The 8,111-nt window shown below is 32.1% G+C and overlaps 1 long non-coding RNA gene across 1 annotated transcript; it reads left to right on the top strand.

Moving 5' to 3' along the window:
- Positions 1 to 2,566: 2,566 nt before the first annotated feature.
- On the top strand, positions 2,567 to 7,736 carry LOC115883032. The gene is made up of 3 exons (XR_004050315.1): positions 2,567 to 2,606; positions 6,294 to 6,352; positions 6,909 to 7,736. It is a non-coding gene; the product is annotated as an uncharacterized LOC115883032 (long non-coding RNA).
- Positions 7,737 to 8,111: the final 375 nt, after the last annotated feature.

An 8,111-nucleotide genomic window follows, 5' to 3' on the forward strand; every position in this document is an offset into this window, starting at 1 on the left:
AGTGCTACGTACTACTAAATGAATTAACTCTAGCGGGAATACACTGCATTGGGTATGCAGACGACATAGTCATGATCGCTCGGGGAAACATGAAGGCACCTTGTGTGATATTATCCAAAGAGGACTCCGTATCACTGAGAGAGATGGTGTAGGACTGTCGGGCTGAGTATCAACTCAGACAAAACTGCGATAGTGCCATTCACTCAGAAGGCGAAGTCTGGAAAAACTTGAAAAAGAATCCAACTAGATGGAAAGGAATACTGCCAACACAGGAAGCTAAATACCTGGGAATAACCCTGGATAACTTCTCTGGAACAGGCATATTAAGAACACTACCAGTAAAGCCACAAAAGCTCTCATCGTATGCAGAAGACTGGCCGGAAATAGATGGGCTGCTCCCCTAACATATTGCGCTGGATAAAACCAATATATTAAGACCCTTGATTACTTATGGAGCAGCTGCCTGGTACACAAAACTGGAGCAATGGACGGCAAGGCTAAACCCATGCAAAGTCCAGAGACTAGCAAGCGTTTGCATCACAGGAGCTAAGGAGAACCTGTCCAGCAGCAGCAATGGAGGTCATTCTAGATCTAACACCACTGTACATTGTCATTGGTAGATATGCCAATGCGACAATTATTAGAATGGTCACTAACGGAAATAGTACTGGGAGAATTGTCCGATCAGGGGCTTGGAACACCCTCAAAGAGAAAATTCCACTTCTCCCAACTCCCAGTGGACGAGGATATGCCAAGAACGTACAACTTTGACAAACATGTCACTGTAGTAATATAATAAGAAGGATTTGAAGAGCGAAACGCTTGCTCAGCAGAAAGTTAAAAAAAAGACCATATACCATAACTTGTATAATTGATGTTTCCAAAACCAATACGGGAACAGGGATTGAGTGTTTGGGCTGAGAGCTACTACTCCAAACCAATGGGCACTTACCCTAGTATCCCATAGGTAGAAATCTACGCTATCTAGAGATGCGTACAACCTATCTTAGATAGGAAACCATTTGGAAACAAGTAGGGCCAGCCATCTTATCTGATAGTCAAAAAGCGTTAAAGGCGATCAACCTGCATCAACTAATCTTCGAAATTAGTCAAAGAATGGCCAGAGAAGCTTGGAATAAATTAGGCAAAGAAAAACAAAAGTCCTCCTGATAATCAAGGTGCCTGCTCACCAAGGGATAGAAGGCAATGAAAAAGGCAAATAATCTAGCTAGAAAAGGAGCGAACACTCCACTAACTGGACCAGGAACCGTTCTTATTTTCCAAGTAGAAACCAACTAATCGGAATTGAAGAACTTGGAAGATTCATCCGCAACCTGAATGGAAATCTTGCAATGGTCTAAGACACTGAAGAAGTTTCTGAGGGCAAAGAAGTTTCTGAGGGCTCAAGAAAAATCACAGATCTTCCTGGTCTGAGTAAGAACAATCTTCGGATTGTCACGCGGGTTTTTAAATTATGGGACACTGGTTCCCCAAATGAACACCTCTGTTTGTGTAATTTGAACTGGAGAAGAAACGGCGAATGTAGATTCTGGGAAGATGGTGAAACACCAGTACACCTCTATCACTGAGTGCACCAAGAAGACAACCATTCATGCCATAATTTTCAGGCCGACTGATATTGAGATGGAGAACTACTCTATAAACTGTCTCAGATAATTGGCTTTGCCAAAGCCCTGGGACTGGTATGATGAGTTGCGATTCAATAAAGTTGGGAACACAAATGGATCTGTAAGGTCGAAGGGATTAACCCCCCTCCCACCATTCTAAATTTAAAAATTCTAAAATGTGGAATTGGAACACTTGGGAACAACGAAGATACATCAAAGGGGACCAAAATTTCACCTTCATGAAATGTTATATCTTTAATTTTGTTAATGAATTCAATATTATTTCTAACTGAGAAAGAAGGTTCATGATTAGGTAAATTTTCGAACTCCCTTGATAACCATTTTGCCAAATTATAAGTCGGAGAACCTACAGCCGAAACAATTGGGCGCATAGACTTGTTCGGTTTATGAATTTTTGGCAAAGCATACAATTTTGGTATATTAACGATATAATTTTGGGTGTTACATTCTTTTAGAGTTTTTTTAACGTCTGCTACCATCTTAGACAAAGGATTCTTTTTCAAATTTATGTAGGGGCCATTATCGATTAAGTTGCTAACCTTATCGTAATAGTCTTTTTTATCTAATATAACAACCTTATTTCCCTTATCAGCTTTTAGATAGAAACAATCTTTGTTACGCAAACTCTTGACAATATTGTGCTCTTTGTTAGATTTTAATCAATTACTTGAAACGATACTTTTTGATAACTGATTTCTACAAGCCTCTCTTGTAAATACTTTAGAAGCCTCGGGCAAGTGCTGAATAGCAGTTTCAACACCAACGACGATTTCCTCCAAAGCGCTACCAGAGTTGGGCAATGCATACCTACTTTAAACCTTTGTTTAATAAACTGAGCTCTTGTTTATCAAAAGTCTGCGAAGAAAGATTTTCTTAACAAATTTTGAATTGATAACCACAAACATATTTCTCTGAAAGGGACACCAACATTCATACTCTACATTAGTTAGCTTATAAGTAAGTTTTTTGTAAAGTCCATAGGCTTCAATTTCCAGTGTAAAAGTAAAAGTGTTTTGGTGTATTGTGGTGATTTAGTGTTTTTATTTTGCTTAGTACATCAGTAAGTTTTTCTCAAATTACCTAAAATTGGCTTGTCCAAAATTGTTCAAATTTGGCATGTGTGTTTACCAACTGTAGACCTTTAAAAAGTCTATTTACGACTTCGCTCTAAAATCCATAGGGGAGCTAATATTTGGACAGTTCAAATTTTGCATGGAATTTCCTATGTTCCCAGCGACGATGCAACACCCGGTATATCTCCAGCATTTATTTTTACAGTTGAGGATATCTCCAGCATTTATTTAATTACAGTTGGGGGTTGAAACCTTTGGTCTTACAACAACAAAATAAAAACACTGATTCACTACAATACACCAAAACACATTTTGCTAACCATATAGCATCATCCGCAAATGAATAAATTAAAACTAGTTTTAATCATCTGCTGATGATGTTAACATAGTTAGCGAAACGCACGTCCATTGTTAAAATTAAAGTGTTTTGGTGTACTGTAGTGAATGATATAGTGATTTTATTTATTTAATATTTGTGTTTTTCGTTATATGAGTTGATTAATCTCTGTTTTTTTTATTTCCAACTTGAAAACTTTATAAAAACAAACATTTGTTGTTATAAGTTTGTATAAGTTACTAAGACAAAGTCATTCCAGTTATAATTAGAATTTTGGTTTGTACTTATTTCTCATCTCATCTCAGTGGAATAGTTTTGGATTTTATTTTAATTTATAAGTTGCATGTATCCACATAATTTTTAATTGTCACTCTTGGATATATTTCAAATATATTTAAAATCCTCCTCAGCATCTTATTTTCGTGCAAAATACTTTACAGAAAAACAGAAAGTTAGTGCTGAAAACAACTTAAAACTGGAATGCACAACAACGAATAGTTTATATGTTTATGAGGAGTATTTGAAAACTCATAAATTTATTTACTGCCTTTATAATATACAGGGTTGTTCACCACATACGACACGGAGTATTGTAGCTAAATGACTAGATTTTTACAAATTGTAAGTTTTGGGTTCGTTGAAGGACTATTAGAGCTACAATTTAAAAATATTTTTACAAGATAGAGGATGTCCCAAATAAATAAAAAATATCAAAGTTGTATTTTTTTAAATGGAACACCCTATATATTATTACATTTTTAGTTTGTACGATTAAAATAAAGGTAAATTTGATTAAGGTTTATTACGCTTAAACCTTACCGTTTTTGAAATATTTTCAATTTTGTGAAATTGCAGTATAAATTTTAAGGTTTCATTTCTCCGAGAGTATCAAAGTTTTTAATACTAAAGATTCTGAAGTTTATTTATTGATCAGTTATTGTGTTGCAATAATAAAAACTTTATTACCTTATACAGAGTGTCTAAAAATTTATTTTAAATAATTACTAGCTTTAAACGGCAATAACTTGTTTGATTTAAATGGAACACCCTGTATATTTTATGAGAATCAGATGTACAATTTAATTGTCTATCAAATTGTATTATACCGTTTTTTACCTATCTCTTCCGTAGAAAATGCATTTTGTTGTAATTTAGAACTCATTTATCAATATACCCATGGAATATTGACATTTTAGATTATTTTTAAAGATGTACAAAATTTTTAAAGAGTACAGATACTAATATTGTCGATATAGTTCGTTTATTTCATTAAAAAATAAAAAAAACTGTTCAAATATTTGTTAAAGAGGACCTATTAATATGATTCCAGTATTCAAATTACATTAATTGACTGTTTGCGTTGATTAATAATAATTGCTCCAAATACTAAAAAAGTGAATTATGTATGTGTATTAGACAGTGTGGTAAAAAGTAACACCTTAAAAATGATATTTAATTTTTTGACAAATGCTTATTTATAACAACAGAGACGTTCATTTTCATAACTTATTATTATATTGATTTCTGATTCAAATCCACATTTATTTAGAATAATTTATTAACGAACACAATTAAGTATGTAGTTAATTAGTATTTGGGCGGAAATACTGGTGGTATATTTAATTAATGGTATACTCTTTTATCAAGATTTAGATAGTTTTCTTTTTGCATACAAATAGGCTAGTAATATTATCGTTTTACTAAAAACGATAATATTACTAGCCTGTACATTTTTTACATTTGTTGTTTTAAAAACAATCTAAAATGTCAATATTCCATGGGTATATTGATAAATGAGGTCTAAATTATAAGAAAATGCATTTTCTACGAAGACTTGAAAGAATAGGTAAGAAGTGGTATAATACAATTTGATAGACAATTAAATTGTGCATCTGATTCTCATAAAATATACAGGGTGTTCTATTTAATGTAAATAAGTTATTGCCGTTTAGAACTAGCAATTATTTAAAATAAATATTTAGACACTCTGTATAAGGTGGTATAAGTTTTATTATTGCAACACAATAACTGATCAATAAATAAACTTCAGTAAATATTTAGTATTAAAAACTTTGATATCCTCGGAGAAATGAAGCCTTAAAATTTATACTGCAATTTAGCAAAATTGAAAATATTTCAAAAACGGTAAGGTTTAAGTGTAATAAACCTTTTTTTTACCTTTATTTTAATCGTAGAAACTAAAAATGCAATAATATACAGGGTGTTCCATTTAAAAAAATACAACTTTGATATTTTTTATTTATTTGGGACACTCTGTATCTTGTAAAAATATTTTTAAATTGTAGCTCTAATAGTCCTTCAACGAACCCAAAACTTACATTTTGTAAAAATCTAATCGTTTAGCTACAATACTCCGTGTCGTATGTGGTGAACAACCCTGTATACATATCATGTCACAGAAAATTTTCGGTAATAAGTGTGAATAATTTAAATTGTGTATTTTAATTGATTTACAACAATTATATTTATAAAAAAAATATTTTTTACGTCTCTCAATCTACTAGAAGTCAAAGCAATTAAGTCTAAAAAAGAAACCTTTTGAAAAACTGGATTTTATCCAAATATGCATTTTAATAAACTTAAACTTTGAAATTCGATGCTGTATAAATTTTCGGGAGGTTCATGACACTTGTTCCCCATAATTCAACTCTACTTCTCTCCATTTTTAAATTTTATAAATACATTTTTTATCTTGTGTCACCAGATGTTTTGCCAGATATTATATTTAACTTAAACTTATGTTTTATATTCACTTTTCACTTATAGTATAATAGCCCAGAGTTTTTTTTAAATTTAAGTGTAATAAAGTACACGAATATCAAAAAATACAGTAAAACAATAATTCGTTTTTCTTGAAAAGTTAATTTTAGTCTGACAGTTATGCCAAATAGATATTTTAGGATGTCTATTGGTAGAATTATAAATTATAATGTGTAAAGATTTTGGTTTCTCTCTGTTTTAAAAATTGATATTAATTCATGTAATATATGTCCCTATTGTCCTTATAAGGGATCAAAGCTTTCTAAACACAAGTTAATTAGTTTATAACAAATTATTTGGACAGCTTCCAAGATTTTCCTCCAATATTTCTATTGTATATAATTTCTGTTTATGTAGTTTCTGTATATAAGTTAAATTGTGTTAGGTTAGGTTTTCAACTTTACAGAAATCTAGCATCGGGTTAATGTCTAATTAGTAACGTTTTTTTTTTAGGAAAAGACACCTCTACGAATCTACACCTCTACAAAAAAATGGAACTCTAAAAGTAAATGGTAAGAAAAGATAAAAAATAATCATTGTCTCTCTTATACATACAGGGTGTCCCACTTAAGATGGATACAAGCCAATATCTTGATTGTTGAGCGATCTTTTTCATTTTTGGCAGGAGGCTGTATGGCTATAAGGCGTACAGTTGTTTATCCAGCGGCGTCGTAAGTACTTAAAAAAATAATAATAAAAATAAAAATATCTTATTTTAATGACACACCCTGTATCAATATTTATCAAAATTAGAACTTAATTATCTTAGGTAAGGAGGATTCAATATAATTTATCAGATTTGAAATAAATACTGTCCTAAGGCAAGTTTACTCTTGACTCGAAAAATATCAAACCCCATTAAAACGTACGTCTATGACGTATCGCATTTCTTATCCTGGGCATAATGTACGTCTTATAGCCAGTCAGCCTCCTGCCAAAAATAAAAAAGATCGCGCAACAAACAACCAAGATATTGGCTCGTATCTATCTTAAGTGGGACACCCTGTATATAGTGTGTACGTGCCTTGTGAGACTTAATAACTGATTGATTTTTCTGCGACTGACAAGGAAAGAGTTGAAGAAGACATTAGGTATAGAAAAGCACCTCTTCAATCACGTCTCACCTCCAAAATTAGGCTGAGAATAAATGAAATTGATGACACCGAATGTAACCTAGTAGATAAGAATATATGCAGTCTTTCGAAGAACGATATAATAGAGGTACAACGTGGCCTATATACTGCAATCATCAAGGTCCACACTTGCTATATAACACTGCTATATAGCAAAGTTATATAACATGTTACATATTTTTTTAGTCATATTTAGCAAATTTCGCTGCTATAAAACTTGCTAGATGATATCCATTTGTAGTCGGTAAAGATCAAAAGATGTTGCTCAACACTGCTATTGTAACATGAAACAATGCGTCCAGACTTGCTAAAAAAAATTTCTAGTTTAGCCTCTCATATTTTCAGTGAAGTGCGCGATAGAATCTTAGTATGGTGAGCTAATATTGGGTTTGTTTATTTACTGGTCAATAATACCAATCGATCGAAAAAAAAACTGCGTCCAGTCTGCTTCCCGTCCAGTTGGCTTAGACATGACGATCGATGACATTCCCACTATAATTTTTCATATAAAATGACAGCGATCTTCATTTCATACCCATCGCTGACGCCATTTTTTTTCGATCGAATAGTTCTTATACAGGCCCTATTTTACCATAAGGCCCATCAGGCCGGGGCCTTGGGCCCGGTGATCTGGGAGGCCCGTTAAAGGTTGTAAAATGTTCATAATTTCAAATGTAAATTTACATAGCAGAGAAAAAAACAGTTACATCTGATAAGGAAAACAGAATTAAATAAAATACGCTTTAGATTAATATAATTTTTGTTTTTTTTTCATTATTTATTTTGTTGAATATAATAAGGTTTATTTATTTTTTAAAATTATTAAAAAAATAAAAATAAAAATAATTGTTTTATTTTTTTAACCCAAACTAACAAGAGAATTTTTGAATTTTATTGGAAAAGAGGGCCCGAATTTTTGCTTGGGCCTTAGGGCCCGACCAGATGAAAAATAGGCCCTGTTCTTATACATAGAGAAAGATAGTAAAAAGCTTGAACTTATAGTAAAGTAAAACTTTTTATTACTTTCTCTATGTTCTTATATTGTTATGTTATATTATGTTATATTATGGAGTAGAGCCAAGAGCAGACTTGTCAACTAATTAAGTTGTATAGAGATCATACAGTGTTATGGGATATC

Source organism: Sitophilus oryzae, unplaced genomic scaffold, assembly GCF_002938485.1.
Source record: "Sitophilus oryzae breed Bouriz unplaced genomic scaffold, Soryzae_2.0 scaffold_1802_pilon_pilon, whole genome shotgun sequence".
Lineage (NCBI taxonomy): Eukaryota > Metazoa > Arthropoda > Insecta > Coleoptera > Curculionidae > Sitophilus > Sitophilus oryzae.